This window comes from Rattus norvegicus, chromosome 2 (genome assembly GCF_021556685.1).
Source record: "Rattus norvegicus strain SHRSP/BbbUtx chromosome 2, alternate assembly SHRSP_T2T, whole genome shotgun sequence".
Lineage (NCBI taxonomy): Eukaryota > Metazoa > Chordata > Mammalia > Rodentia > Muridae > Rattus > Rattus norvegicus.
In genome coordinates this window covers 67,555,566-67,572,870 of record NC_141535.1, presented here as the reverse complement: position 1 = coordinate 67,572,870, position 17,305 = coordinate 67,555,566, and the positions used below count along the sequence as shown (strand labels likewise).

The 17,305-nt window shown below is 31.6% G+C and overlaps 1 long non-coding RNA gene across 2 annotated transcripts in view; it reads right to left on the bottom strand.

Moving 5' to 3' along the window:
* The window catches only part of LOC102552232 (uncharacterized), a 212,984-nt gene that overhangs the window by 44,598 nt on the left and 151,081 nt on the right, over nucleotides 1–17,305 (bottom strand). For both annotated transcript variants that reach the window (XR_015671183.1, XR_015671184.1), the window contains 3 exons: nucleotides 7,455–7,765; nucleotides 6,421–6,505; nucleotides 6,063–6,199 (listed from right to left, as the gene is read on the bottom strand). This is a non-coding gene — a long non-coding RNA (uncharacterized LOC102552232). The remainder of the gene's footprint in view (nucleotides 1–6,062; nucleotides 6,200–6,420; nucleotides 6,506–7,454; nucleotides 7,766–17,305) is intronic.

Genomic DNA, 17,305 nt, shown 5'->3' with positions numbered 1-17,305 from the left:
TTAATATAGTTCCTTATGTTGTGCTGATCCCCAACCATAAAATTATTTTTGTTGCTATTTCATAGCTCTAATTGTGATACTATTATGAGTCATCATGTAAAATGGCTGATATGTAGGATACCTGATAAGTGAGTCCTGTGAGAGGATTGCTCAACCCACAAAGGGGTCACAAATCACAGTTTGAAAAACACTGCCTTAGAACGGAGTTTTTATGAAAATATATGCATACTCAACTTCTCATTTTGAAACCCTATTAAAATGCATATTGCAATCTTTATGAATTATTTACTTCCATGAATATATGGAAGCATGAAAAATAAAGAAGTTAAAATGTGGTGAAATCAAAAGTGTTTAAAACTGGCTTAGGGGAATAAAACAATATTGTGTTGTAAATATAGAAACACCATAGCACACAAGTGAAATCAAATTTCACATTTTCTCATTTTCAGTAGCACCACTGCCACTTACAATTTTCAGCATGGGATATTCTCTACCAAAATATATATTTGCTTTTGTTGACAGCCTGAATGAGATTATGTTCACTTCACTCATGAACAGCTTCTGTTTCGAGAAATATTTGAAGTGTTTTCCTGGTCGAAAGAGGAAATTTCACACTGGTAGTAACCGTAGGACTTTTCTAACTTAGATAGGCAAAGATATAAATAGTTTAGAAATAAAATTCTATTTACTCATATTTGCCACATCTTACAATTTAATGTACCGTTCATAAACACTCAAATGTCTGAGATTATTTAAACATAACATTTTTTGCATCTTCAAGTAGCCCGTTTGACTGCAAAGTACTGGGCATATATGAAGTTGAAAACATGCAAAGTTTTAGACATCACTGTGAGAAGCTGAGATTTTTATTTTTTATTTAAAAATATGAGTTACATTTATCCAATAATTTTATGGCCTCATATTTAACAAAATGCATTATATCCATCATATTATTGTTCCTGAAATATGATCATAGTTTTAAAAAAATGAATTAGATCATATGGTGTTTGCTGGTATAAAGGCATGAAGGAAAATCTACCTGATTTTTGGAGTGAGAGCAGGCCTGTGTGACATTAAATGTTGTGCAAGATAAAATTTATGATCTATAATTCATTCACAGCTCATACAGGATAATAAACTGATCAATTTTCTTGTTTGTACAAAATATAGAACTTTGATTAACTGGGTATTTTCCCTCTGTTTACTTTATTTTCTACATAGGCAGAAAGTGCTGTTGTGCTACAATGACATGTCAGAAGCACTGGTGTGTCATTTCCAGTGAATAAGCACTTTTAATACCATTTTATTGTTATGCCTTCAACCTGAAATTCCCATTTGAGAATTTACTTACTATATTTTGCTATTGATAATTTTCTCCTTAACAGTGGAAAAAGAGTCTTGCAGAAAAACTCAATTCCCTATGATACTTACCATTCCTTTCTGATATGTCTAGCATTTTATACAAACAATATCTTATGTAATATATACCATTTAAATGACCAATAATGAGATTGTGATGAGACCTGACTTGCGAAAATCTTTAATTCATCAATAGCATTTTAAAAAGTTCATACAGTTTTTTTATTTAAAACATGCTCATGGGCAAGTATTGTGGCGCACACTAGCTTCCTCACAGAATATTTCTGTTGTTCACTATATACCAAGACTTTTTTATAAGTGGCTCTGAAAAGAGGAATGGACAAAAAATTCTAGGTAAGATGTTTGCAGCCTTCCAGACTTGGATGGAATTGTTAAATTATTCCCGAAAATGTGTGAGGTGGTACACATAGTGTGACTAATGCTTTTCACAGTCAATGGTGAAGGTGAGAGCCTGGAGCACCATGGAGTAACCCATACACTTCACAGGCTACACAAGCTATGTACGTCACAGAAGCTCTGATAATATGATTTTCTCTGTTTTGTCTAATTATGTTTATATTTGCTTGTTTCACAATACTCTTTTGAATAATGAAGTTATTAATTTTATTGTCTTTTTGTAAAAACTAATGCTGATAAAATATAAAGTAAGAAACTGCCATGACAATTAAATTTGATTTGTTAAATCATATATAATTAGTATTAATAATGTGTCATTGAATCATGGTTATTTTTGATGTTTCATATGAGCATTTACTTTAACAAAATTTGTAGAGAAACTGGTAATAAGCAATTTTGTATCTTCTAATATTTATCATTTTTGTGCTAGGAATTTCGTATTTAGGTAGAGTTTAAAAACTGATTGATTTAGCTGTCACCATTTTTGCCTAAATAACCAGAAATCACGCTTACATTCTGATGTTTGGTGATATTCTTGGAGTTTTTTTTTTAAAAAGAAAACTCTTTAGAGAAATATAATTTTCACATACAAATGTTCCCAAGCTATATTTTTATAATTCCTCTCTAATGCAAACCTTCTAATTTTCATGTTACCCACAATTGAATGTATTTCCTATAATGAACAATGTTAAAATTCCTAAATCTATGAAATATGGAAATAGCATGAAAATTAGTTTAAATGTACTATAAAATAAAAATGCACTAAATGCATTAATAAATATATATGAAGATAATAGCTAAGTAAAAATAATTTGAGAGAATAGGTATCTTGTTATCGATGTTCCTTGTAATGTTATATGTTATATATAAGTAAACCTGATGTTATATGTAAGTAAACCTGAATTCTCTTTCTTTTCTTAAGCCCTGCTCTTCCCCTCTTCCCCTCTTCCCCTCTTTCCCATTGTCCCTTGTCTCCCCATTCCCTTCCCCTTCCCTCCACATGTTCATGGCCAGTCTTTACTCCTCTCCTCTTCTACTATTCTTCTCTGATTAAACCTTTCCACGTGGAAAAAAAAGTAAACCTGAACGAGTTGAAAACATAACTCAATAACTTCGTGGGACTTCTACACTGCAAACCTGCAAAGCAATTGAAATATTGGGGTCGATTCAAAAGGAGCAATTATTATCAAGGAATATTGGGAAACTTTGTGTTGGGAAATTTGTTTGAACTAGTGATATTAAACTTTGTGACAAGATGAGAAAAAGTAAGATAGAGAAATTTTGACAATGTATATGTGTTACAGTATCTAATTGATTATCCATTTGTTCATGTATTTAGAGGAACTTGACAATAACAATAACAAAAGAAATCAATGTTGGAAGAAAGGATTTGAAAAATTAAGTTTCATCAAAATTTGTCATTAGAAATAAATGCAAATAATTTCCTCATAGGCTTTTGATTTAGTGGTAGCAATTTTAACATACCAATAATTAAGTATTTATATCTAACTTGACTCATTGCTGCTCTAATGCAATCTATTCCTATTTCTACATGTGAATTTTCACTGTTATATTCAGACACTGTCTTGGCAGCATCAAAACAATGTGCCTAAAGCATGTTGTATCATTTGTAAAGTGTCCTGAAGATTTTATATTCAACTCAACATTCATGATAGGAATTATTTCTTCCTTAATAGACACATCTCAGAAAGTAGCTAACGTGTGTTTGGTATGAAATTAGAATTTCATTCACACCTGTAAATAATGACTGTATTTTATACAATTGCAGGACTGTCGTGATATATTTCAAAGTTCAAAGTACATCATAAAGATTTAACTTTTGTAAAATAGATATAGAATAGAGGAAATAATCATGTAGTTGATAGAAAGTTTACTTTCAAATTTAAGTCTCATTTGTTGTATAAATTAAAGACATTACTTGATATGTCTGAACAGATTCATAAACAGTGAAAGAAAGTAACAGAGTTCACCCTTACAAGTCATTTTAAGGAGTGACATATAAATTAACTGGAAATGGTTTGCCGTCAAACTAAATTATGCTTAGTAAATTCTCTGTGGTGTAAGAAATAAATTGGAATTGTTTTGCATAATGCTGAATTATATTATTTCTGAATGCTTTTATGTAAATTCTCTAGCATACCTTTCTAATTTGAACAGATTCCTAATGAGGAAGTAAAAATCAGTTGTATTGTCTCAGGCAATAGAGTTGTTAATGTTAGGACTATCATTTTAATATTTATCATAACTAATTGACTAATTCTACTGTGTATTCAATTTCTGAGAATTTAATGATTCTGTAGATTTGAAGAATCTTTCTACTTATGACCAACTATTTTGATACAAACAAACTTATGCTTTCACTGATTATATTATAATAGTATTTTAGAACTTTTAGAAATTTAATTTCTCAACGTTTGCCAAAAAAATTCTAAAATAAGAATTATATCATTTTAGAAATAGCAATGGGAGGGTCTAAATGATAAAACATCATAGATTTAGAGAGTGAGTTACTATAATCTTACTATAATCTAAAACTACTATGTGAAGTATTTCTAGTTGATTCCTAGGTACAGGTTAATTGTTTCAGAATTAATTATTTATAACACTCTACCCATTGTCTCATGATATATACTGAAGTTGATGAAGTTCAATATAAATTTTAATACAATGCTCACTTCCATATTTTTTCTTTTGAATATTTTATCCATGATGGGCTTATAAGAGTCTCACAGAAAGTCAAATTTTCTGAAGTTCAGGCATATATTGATTTAATAAGAAGCAATTACTTTTCAATTTATTATGATGGGATTTCAAGAAAATCCAGTTATGTAAGGAAACAAGTGTAAAAATCATAATGTTGTATATAATATTTGTTATTTCCAGTGATATATTTGATTTTAGAATGAAACAATTCTTCTAAAACAGACATGAATGGACTTAACTTCTAATATATGTGGGTCTAGATTAACTCCAGATAGTTATAGGAAATGGGATTCTTTTATTCTTGTAAAGCAAAAAATTCTATAGCATCACAGAGTTGAATTAATCATAATCCCAGTTTTTATACTTCTGTTATATGGATATTAGTGCTTGGTCACCATAACAAACACCCAAAGAAGAGAGAAACAAAGCAGAAGGACTGTTATCACATTTTTCTTAGGAAACTGACCTCAAGGCCTCAGAATAACTTCTCAGTCCTTAGAAAGAGTATCTAAAACAAAAGTCATTTGAAAGAAACCTCATGCCATATGTAATATATATTCACATTTCTAAATTGTAAAATTCAACTTATTTTGTATTGTTTTCCAAATATATGTATGTATACACACATACATATAATATATACATATACATGTATGTATGCAAGCACACAAATATGTAGTAATATGTTCACATATATATACATGCACACAAAAAGTTAGCAGAAAATATCTCATTTATACCGTGTATATTCTTTTGCCTTTACATGTACTCCGATGTATAGATTCATAAGTATAGGTGTGTTACCCTGAGCTTTGGAAGTAGTAACAATAACATTCCTTCACTCAGTGTTCACTTAAAATATATTCTTGACTTATGCACATACATTGTATACAAATGTTATTTTGTCTTCTATCTATACACTGTGTACTAATAGTCAACTGATCAGAATTAGAGAGTAGCAATAAGAGAACCAAATGTTTTGCTAAAGCCTGAACAATGAGTATCAAAACGTTTAAGCATCATACCCATCAAGACGACACCACCTTATCAAATCACAGATATAGGCAATTTGAGAATTTGACACTGGTCATCTTAGTCTTAGTCTTAGTCTTAGTCTTCATTTTAGTTTCTTATTTTAATTCCTTACTTAGTATGCTTAATTGGTAAAATTTCTTAATTGGTAAGAAATTTTAAGTAGTGCATTTCATTGTATATACTACCATCCCATAGGATAACCTTTAAGATAGAGATATAATCATCTATGTTTGTGTCGAGTACTTTATCTTTCAACAGCTTTCATTTGTGTGTGTTCTATGGTGATTTTATTCACTAATTTGGATACTTAACATTTTCCTATTTATAACCTTAATTGATTTAAACTCCTTATATTTTTAAATAAAATAAGCTGTATGAATATAGAGCACACATCAATTCTAGTCGAATATTTTCCCAGACTGGAAAAAAAAAACCTCCTTAATTTAGTTTCATATTATTAGCTTCCCCTCCATTCTCCCCTTCCAGTCTTTCCCTGCCATTTCCTCTCTGTCCCTTTTCCAACTCACCTGTCCTCTGTTTCACTGCAGAAAATGGTAGGCACTAGTGGCTACCAACCAAATGTGGCATATTAAGTTGCAGTAAGACGAGATAGCTCCCCTTGTAGCAATGCTGGACGAAGCAGTGCAGTGTGAAGAAAAGGCCCCTATAAGCAATCAAACAGCAGCCTAATTAAAAAGTTCACTGTCATTGGTCATCAATGGTTTCTCTTATCTTTGAAAATAGGTATTTAATTTTAAAATCCAGTTTTTTTACAACAACCTTTTTTGTCTTAATGTCTTCCCCACCAAGAAAACCCAAATCATTCTTGTCTTACTATTAAGATAGGCATACAAGGAAGTCTTAATACACTGATGCACACCTTACCAGTTCAGAATCTTTTAAGGAAGTTCCCTTGTTATGTTGCAATCTCTATGTGTATATTCAAAACTTTAAATGAGATCCCAAGAACCTGTAAACATTTAGCCATTCAGTGATGCATGATAGCACTAAGAGATTATTATGTCAATTTTTTATTTTTATCACAATAATAATATGCATGTATATGGTATAAATATCCCCATGTTTGAAGATACATTCTTCTTATATATAATAGGTAAAGTTCTAAATTACACTATGATTCTAAATGAAGACTATTTTAAATGTAGTCAACATGGCTACTTTCATGTTCCAATTTTGGTAAAAACATGCAACTTATAGATTATTAATAAAGCTATTCTTACTAGAATAAAGGCTTTTGCTATTTACTATTCTGCAAAGTACTTTGGAAACAGAAGTGGGTGAGGACAAAGCTAGCAGCTAACTATAAGAAGGACCTGGTAAACACTGTCTCAAATCATTATGGCAGGGTGTTTCAGACATGAAATTATGACAGTTCAGTGGCACAATAGACAGGGAATTAATCTCTGAGGAGGAGAATTCCATCATGGAGCTGCATCATATTATTTCTCTACAATATAACCCTGCTGTCTAGGAAGGGGGCTTCTTTTTAACAAAGCATAAAAATGGTAAGGAGACCAAGAGAGGGAACAAGAACAGGCAGATCCTTTGCTTGACAGCATATCATTTTGGCACAGACCACAGCTCCAGTCTTTCCATTAGGCATTTGTATATGTGGCTCTCAGCTTATTTCAAGGGTATCATAGAGTATCTTGAGACAGACATTGTAAGGTGAAGACTATCTTATGAAAGCACTTTGAATGGACAGCTCTCAGTATCATTTCAGTATAAACAGCAATGAAGTGAGATCTGTTTAAAGGTTCCTCCAGCATTTCAGTGGGAAAAAATGCTTAAGGTTGGTTTACACTCTGGTTGCTTCATTTACAATTCAATTAGAATAAATGTCACTGTAGGCAAATACTGTGAACAACATCTCTAGATTCATTTATAAAGATGCTTACCCGATAATGTAGTCTCATGCCCATGACTTCACTCCTGTGGAACTTGGGGAAGGCTAGGAAGAATTATAGTCCCATCTAATCATTAAAATGCATGCATGAAGTACTGCAAACCAGCTTATTTATCACTCCTGAAATGCTGACATGAGCCTTAAAGGCCTACTTCTTCACTTAGGTAAATCAGGAAAATTCCTCCATCTTTACAGATCGAAAGATATCGTGGATATGTATGTCCATTTGTATAGAGAGCAGAGTACAGACAAAAACAAGGTTAGCTGTTGCTATTTCTCAGCATTCTCTTTGTGTATAAAATCCTGCATCAGAGAGATGGAGAGAGGGCATGTTAGTAACTTACTATAATGTGTAAGCACACCCTGAATACCCACAGTTTCATAACCAATCCCCAAAATTGATTCTTCTTTGAAATAACTTGTTCATATTTAAAACTTTTAGTTTTTAATTATATCATCACACTTACAAAATCCTAGGTATAGGATTATATGAAAAGGTTTTACTGATGTTGATTAATTTACATTACATTAAACATTTTATTATATGATAAATAGAATGATAACATCTTAGCTTATGTAATTAATATCACACTTAATAAATAAGATGACAAGATTTGGTCACACTATTTTTATTACATTATAATACAGATGAACTTTTTCTTTCATTAAATTATGGGATATACAAGTTTCTTCATATAAACCGTTCATGTAATTAAAAATAATTGTGAATATGTTGAATATACATACTATTTATACTTTAAATACATTGTTACAGTAGTTTCAAGTCAGTTTGAAATGAATACGTTAGTTAAATAATTGCAATTTTGTGAATTAGAATTGCTTGTTGGAGTGAAACCAATGTCTTCAAATGTTTCTACATCATTCAGCAGCAAAGCTTGAATCACCTTTGAGTAAAGTGCTTATAAAAAGCATTTAAGTGCTCTTAGTAATTTTCAAGGAATATGTACAACATTGCCCAGCATTTGAACTCTTCCAGATTTCATTTTCAATAAATTTAAATTGCTTTGTATAGTGGAGAGTAATTTAAAATTATTGAAGTGCTCTAAATTCCACAGTAGAGTACCTATAAAATATAAAGTCTTTCAATGATATAAATCACTATGCACACTTTAGAGCAATTTCATCAGATCAAAATCTCTGATTTTTAGTTTTCACTGCCTTAATTTAAAAGAATGAAAAAATGCCATAGCAAAACAGCATTTATCACCAGTGAATGTAAGAACCAAACTGAATTTCAAATTGCTTTAAAATTTACTCAAGTGAAACATAATTATGCCAGTGATAAGGAAAAAGGGTAGTTAAAGTTTAACTATAATTTAAAATAATTTTAAATCTCTTCTTACATTAAATTGGATTCTTATAGTATCATGTTTCTAAAATGGAGCAATAATATGTTTTTTCTGTTTTACACATAATGTGTTGGTATGTAATACTGTCAATGTTTACCTGAAAACCTCAAAAATTTTAGATTAGCTTGAAATGATTAACATTATGAATAAAAACTAAGCTAATGTCATAGGAAAATATTCAAGGGATGTATATGAGTGAATTGTGATAGTTCAAGTTTTAAGTTAACAAACTCTTGTTTTGATTCTAACGTAATTCTACATATAAAACTTCTTTGATCAGTAGTAAGATACAGTATTGTTATATTCATAGTTAAGTAAGATTTACATGATTAATGATGTGAATAATCAAGTTCTGAACAATAAAACATGTGCAATGAAGCTTGATTATTAACAGAACCGTTTTATGGCAAAGTTCTAATGAATGAAAGTTGCTTAAGACAATGGTACAGAAGATCCTTGTTGTATTTTATTAGAGGACCTGTGCAGGTTGAGATCTTTATAGAATTGGACCACAAAACAAGAAAGATATATCATTATTCTCAGGGAGTGTTATAGAGATTTAACCTTATGAATTAGCTCTGGTAAATGGCCAAGGAGGAGAAAACAAAATGTATTGATTTTGAAGAACTCATCTATACTCACAAGAGTAATATTTGTATTTTTTATGGAGAAATATTCCTCCTCTTACAAGAGCTTATTAGTCCATCAATAATGTTCTGAATGTAAAAAATAGGATTGCTATACATTCCAGTGAGATAAATATAAGTAATTGGGACAGAAAAGTCCTTTGTTGAATCATCCTTTCATTATTTTTTTGGAATTTGAATATATTAGAATATTATTTTCCCATTGCCTTTCCTCATTTCCAATCACTTCTCTACTCTATCTTTACTCTTTCAAAATCATGACCTCTATTTTTATTAATTTTTGTTATTCAATAAGACAGAGTCATAGTATCCTTTTGAAATGGAAAACAATGTACTTAATTATTTGAACGTATGCAACAGATGCCAATGAATTATTTAAATATAGGCAATATTTTATGAATTAAGCATGTAAATATCTCCTTTAATTTATAGCAAGTTATACAATATGAAATTAATAAAACAAGATCAAAAATGTTGAAAATCAGTATATAGTTTAACCACTATACACATGGATATGAACTCATACACCATACACACAGAAACACTCATACAAATAACTCAGACGAAATGCTCAACAGTGGGGAGAGGGAAATTGTAGAATCCACCTCCAGTAGAAAGACAGGACATTAAGGAATAGGATGTGGTTGCAACCACATAGTTAAAGACTCTGACTCAGAATTGTCTTTGTCTAAATAACTGCAGGGACAAAAATGAAGAAGAGACTGAAGAAAAGAGATCCAGTGACTGGCCCAACTTGGGATCCAGCTAAAGCAGAGGTTCCAAGGATTGAAACTATTACTAATGATTTACTTACAGACAGGAGTGTAGCATGGCTGCCCTCCTAGAGGCCCAACAAGCAGCTGACTGAGACATACACAGATAGGTACAATGGACAGAAGCCAAGAACACCTGTGGTTGAATTAGGGAAAGGCTGAAAGAAGCTAGGGTAGAGGGTGACTCCATATGAAGATCACCAGTCTCTACAAACCTGGACCCAGATATATCAGACAGTAAGCCACCAATCAGGCAGCATACACCAGGTGATCCAAAGTCCCTGACACATACAAAGCAGAGGACTGCCTGGTCTGGCTTCAGTGAGAGAAGACACACCTAACATTCTAAAGACTTGAGGCCCCAGAGAGAGGGGAGGTTTTGGTGGGGTATGAGTCTGTGCGGGGGTGTGGGACATCCTCTTGGGGTTAGAAGAGGAGGAATGGTATGGGGAACTGTATTTTGAAAAAGAACCTCCCAACTAAAAGCTATACCTAATAATGATTGAACTTTGTTTTATTAAGTAATGCTAGGGTGTTGAGTTTGGAGGGGGTGGGTAGGAGTGGAAGCATCTTCATAGAAGATGGGGCATGGGGATGGGAGAGGGGGGAAAGGGGATAATATTTGAAATGTAAATACATAAAATATCCAATAAAATTGTAAAAAAGGACAACTGAACAAAAATGTATAAATTGTACACTTTACAAAAAATGTTGGATTGCAATGTTGTCTCTAGTAACTTGAAAACAGTAAATTCTTATTAGTCTCTATTGAGTAATACCTTAAGTGAAACAAAAATTGATCAAGAAATATTCTGCTAAATTTCGTAGTATGAATTAAGGATAGGTATACATATAAATATATATACAAAAAGTTGTGTGTGTATTTGTGTGTGCTGTAGATTCTAAGATTGAATTGCGAGACTCCTTCAGCAACAGGTCTTTGAAGGGTTTTGATGATTTGGATTCAAATCCAAAAATAAATTCCATAATTGAAGCTAAAATAACATTATAGCTTTAACTATATGGAAAATCTCCTAATACCATGAGCTCTCTAGAGAAAAAAAGCAATGCAAACTAATATTTTATTTCAAATAATTCTGTGATAGTTATCTTAAATTCACTGAGACATGTTATTTTTTGTTTAGTAAACATTCCCTACTACTGTGTTAAACAGGTCATGATTTCCAAAAGAAAGAATATGTGTCCACTTTCTTGTTCAGTTTATTGTGTGTTTTATACTTTAGTAATAATGTTTCCTAACATGCTACTCTAAGTTCATAGGGATAAGAGTTCATAAAAATTCATGAAAAAACTTTAGGGTTTGGAGAGAAGGTTGAGTGGTTAAGGTATTGATGGTCTGGGAGAAGGCCAGTCTTGGTTCCAAGGAATACTCATAACCATTGATAATTCAGTTTCCAGGGAATCTTTTGCCCACTTCTGAATTCCATGAACATTGTGCATATACACACAATAGTCAGGCAAATTATATATATTCATATATATTAAATTTGAAAATCTAACATCTACAGATTATGAAAATATCTCTTCATGTATATAAAGTATTGACATGAGAATTTTTATAAAGAATAAAGTATGATTTCTATAATTAAAAATGTGATGAAATAATTTCTTCTAAAGTAAATATAAACTTCTAAATACAAGAAATCTTTAATTCTATATCCAGTAGACTGTAAAGAACAAAAAAGGCTTTAAATAGACATAAATATTATTTATTCAATAACAATAATCTCTAAAATAGGTTAATATATTTGAAAGCCTAGTTCCCATTTGTTTGGCTGTTTAGGAAAGATAAGCATATATGTTCTTATTGGTAGATGTGTGTCCAGGACATAAACATTGTGTTTTCAAAAGCACATACTTGGCCAAATACAGCTTACTCTCTGCCTGCTGCCGGTGGGTCAGGTTTTAAATTCACTACTGATTTTCCAGCACCACGATTGTATGACTACTACCATCATGTTTTTTGTCATACCAATTATGATCTAAGTTCTAAAAATATATGCAAGCCCCCAATTAAATATTTTATTTTATCTTGGACACAGAGTTGAATCATTTCATTATAACATTAACTAAAACAGATTGATTCATAAAATTTTGGTGAAATATTAAAGATATTATTTTAAAGTTTTAGGGGTAATGTTCATGCTTTTTAAAGAGTTCCAAACACACCATTAAATTTATAAATTATAGTTGTCTATTACATATAAAAAGGAGAACATTATTTAATGTTCAAAATGTCCCTTTGATTTACTTAACAACTCATTAACTGACCCTGCCTGTATATTCAAACTTTTTTCAGAAAGGATTCTGAGAAATTAATATAAGTGCTAAGAATATGTCTTGGAAAATAGGAACCCGTTAGTCAGATGGAAAAAGAAAGCATGGACAGATTTCTCCAGGTAAATGGCAAAATGTCAGGTCTTAACCACAACCAATTACTAAATATGGTAAAGTGCAAGGAGCTCAATACTGCGTAAGTGCTGGAATGGAAAAGAAATAATGGGTGATAATAGTATAAAGATATGAGAGCATTCGAGATAGCAATAAGATGTCTAAGCGATTATAATAGGTTATGTTTGTAGCAGCAAAGCAAAACTGAACGGATTTAAGTGGGGAGAGGTTGGATGGTCTTTGTTAGGGGTAATGTACTGAAACTCTAATGAATGATAGAAGATAGAGGGGTAGAAATTTGTAGAAAATAGGAGAATTTTTACACTTAAAAATCACTATAAAATACAATGATGAACAAGAATTTTTTAAATATGAGCACTTTTAAAATATGTTTAATTCTGAACACTGGGGAATAGGTTACATATAGAGAAGGGAGTATCTAGAGAACACTGTCTCTCCCATTTACTAAGGATTGCCTATTGGATTTCTTTTAGAGGTTGGATCATGTAGCATTTCCTTACCCCATCAAAAAGTTAATATGGGAAACAGAAATGCAATCAGTAGTTTTAAATTGTGTGTGTGTGTGTGTGTGTGTGTGTATGTGTGTGTGTCTGTGTTGTCTCTGTGTATGTTATGTGATGATAATTATTAAAAATAGAGACTATTTCTAAGGACTCAGTATTTGTGGACAAAATAGGAGTTGAAGGGGAAGATAGAGGACTAGAAATGATGTTAATACCATATTCATAAATGGAGAGGAGCTAGATATAGGGGAGAGGGGAGAGAGGAGTTGAATAGAGTGGATAGAGAGGAAATTGTGTTTGGAATATATTTAATGAGGAGAAATGTATATTCAGTAACTTTTTTTAAAAAACTAAAGAATTGTGTTTTGATGACGTAGGTACTGTTTAATATTTTACTATTTATATTCACTGAATAACATTTAATTAAATTTAAACATGTACCTTTAAACATTTACCATTTTTGAACAAAAATTTGTAATTTTATCTTGCAGCTCTTTGACAGAAGCAATTCTAATAATACTAGTTATCTATAGTTACCCTACAGCCTCAGAGCTCAGCAAAACTTCTTCTTTTAACCTACATTTCCTTATGCCATTTACCCATATTGCAGTAGACCTCATTCTTTTCTAACTTACATGTGAAAAGCTAATTTAGATTCCACCTATAATAGAGACCTTAGATAGCTGCTGTTTCTCTGCTGGCTCATTTTACATAACATGGTCTAGTTTTCATTTGTGTTACCACAAGTTTAGGATTTCACTATTTGAATAGCTTTCAAAATTCTATTGTGCATAAGTAACATTCCTATTATTTATTTATCAGTTCACAGAAGATTAACTTTTTTTGGCTGTTAAGCATCATTCTACAATGAAAAAAATACATACTTGTAACTGTTTACTTGCTAGTTCTTTCATAATACTGGCTTAATGGTTCAACTCAGCTGTTCTGGACAAAATTCCTCTCGAACTTGCCTGATTCAACTGGGCTTCTCTTGGCTTCTGACTGAATTGTTCTGCTTGGCCTCATACTGACTCTGGCAATTTGTTCTAATCTTCTGACTCCCTATTCTCTGCCTTCAACTACCTTTGCTGACCTGCACGGAAGTCATGAACTGGTAGACAAGCACAACTCCACTACATTGCAAACTCCACACACTGACTCCGAACTAACCAAGTAGATCTCCCGGTGTTGCTCTTAAATAGCTTCTCTTTCCTGTACTGTTCTTGTGTCAGTTGGTCATATCTTATCTCTAATTCATTCTGTCAAATCATTTTTTGATCTTTTACTTTGTCTACCATTCAATTAGTATAACTTTCTAACATTGATGTTTCCTTCTGCAAACTAATTTTACCTCTATTATTGGGTTTAAAAATAAATCTGTATTTCACCCAAATGGATTAGAGGATTGTATTAAGGGTGTGTCTGTTTTCAAGGCAGATTATAAAGACATAGAAGAACTTTGGATATGAACACTTGCCACAGTATCCATGTTTCTGGATAAAATTCCTCTGTAGTTACTTTAATGTAAAATATTGCTGGCATCAACATAGCATTACCATTTTTCTCATATATAGAATTAAGAGTTATTTGAAATGAATTTTCATTTCAAAATTATGGCTCAAATTCACAAATAAAATTGTGTTGTCATCAGGTAATAATTCAACAAACCAGCATATTATATTAATTCCATGTACATAAGTGACATGATATTTATTCTTTCTATGGATATAACTATCTCTTAGGTCATACTACGATAAATATGTGACTAGCTATAAAACATAACTTTCATGAAACTATGTAACTACTTCAAGTATTTACTACTAAAATGTTTAATATTTAATGTATATATAAAGAGACAGCTTCCCACATTAAATTTATTTTTCTTAAGTGCTCATAACAGAGCACATACATTAAGTAAATTTTTTACTAATTTTTCTTCATACTTTTTCCTTCTCCTTAAAAATCGCCAAAAATAGAGTTTTATGATTATAATATATCAATCCCTAGAAACTTTCCCACATATTACTTCTTTTTACTTTTAATTACATGTAAGTGTGATAGGCGTGTATATTCATGTAACTGCAAATTCTGATTGAGAACAGAGGCATATTAGGTCCTTTGATACTAGCATAATAGGTTATTGTGAGGCACTTGATATGCTGCTGCAAAACCATCCTGAATCCTCTGTAAGAGAAGTACAAACCTTTAAAAGCTTATCAGTCTCTACAGTTTCATACAAGTTGAATTTTAGATGCTTTGTTGGTTTACATTTGCTTTTTTTCCCATTTCACCTTAGATTTGTGAGAATTTTGACAATGTATTTTGATTGAATATATACTCCTTTTTAAAAGTGTTACTTCCAAATCAATTATCATTTATTTAGCCTGTATATTTTGAGAGAAATCAATTCCAGTAAATGGAGAGAGAAAATAAATACCTCTTTCCTGTATGAAAATATATTTATGGAGTAAAATTTCTGGAGTGCATAGTACACTAAGACATGCTGTCTCATTGTTCATTGTCCTTTTTCTTTAAAAATGAAACTGCCATAATTTTCACAAAGTTTTAAGCACATATACTTTTAAGGCTTCTATGTGCTTCATACAAAATAGAAGATAAACAAAGTTTTCACTGATGGAGATTCAAGAAATTTTTGCAACAATGAGAAGGCTTTTTTTTATCACAAATTACCTGAAAGAAATGTGTATTCTCCACTGACTTGATTGGCTATAGGACAGAGAGGCCATGAAACTTGATTGTCTATAGGGCCCATGAAATGAGAAAAGACATAAAGACACCAGTGCTAATATGGGAGTGAATAACTGGAAACAATACAAAAAAGAATAGAGAAAACTGTGGTAAATCAAGAACACATAATATTTTTAGAAGTAAAGTCAAACTGACTGATTTGGGAGTGCATTCGCTGATCAAAATATATTCTATAAAAATGTTAGTAAAGCTAAAAATAATATAATGTCTTATCCATTTTAATGGTGGTCATAAATGTTTTGATATAATATACAAGTAGAAATAATTTTTATCCACAATAAATCCCAGCAATAAAATATATGAAAAGTAAAGAGTTATTGGATGTTTAAATTCTTTCAGTGCGAATTTTAAAGGCACATAATAAAAGGCCACAATGCAGAAATACTATATCACAGTGGTTTTTCATAGAGACTTTAAAAGAGTATAATTAAATGCATCAATGCACACAGTGTTTCTAATAGTGTGATAAGAGGCACGCAATGTATCCTTTTACTTTGTAAAATTAAATTATTTTACTATTATACTTCTAAATTCCTTTATTTATCTCTTCTTTACTTTGTGTCCCTACACTTCACAGTCATGAGCTGGTTCTCCTAGTTGAAAAACAAATTAACCCTCTCAGGCATTTTGTCATCCATCTCCATTCTCAATATCCCTATGTCATTATTCTCTCTTAGTGAAAATGTATTCCCGAGACTGATTGCTAGCCCCACCTAACCTTCCTGCAATTGTCCTATTTCTGGTTCCCACATCTGCATTCCTTTTGTCTGAATACAAAACAACATTATCAATATCAAACTTTGATGACCAAGATTTTGTTTATGTTCTGTGCCAGTTATTGACCATGCTAAGCATGCATTACAATTCCATTTGCCTTTAAATATTTAGCATCATGGTTTTTATTTCCCAATATTGAGGACTGTAATACTCTTCTTCTCTTTGAATATCTCTGCCTATTCCTGTTCCTGATCCAGTCCTGTAAGCAAACCCTGTTGTGGTATGAATTATCATTGATTCTTTTGTTTGCCCCAAGCTAATACTGTATGCTCAAGACTGCATGGTCAAGCACTACATGACTAAATATAGGCTTGGTTTCTACATTTTCTAAATGCATACTAACTTGAAATTGGATATTTCATTTCTTCCTTCTTAAACTCACTGGTAAATTTCAAGAACACTGAATTTAGCATGATCCTAAATTCTTCCCAAATCTCACCTATTTTACTGGATTCATCTACAGTTTAGGATGATGTAAGAATTTGTGATTATCAAAACCTGCGGATCCCTGCCCGCAGCAGCTCTCGGCTCCCAAACCCCATGGGAGAGAGACCTCACCGCCTGGACAGGT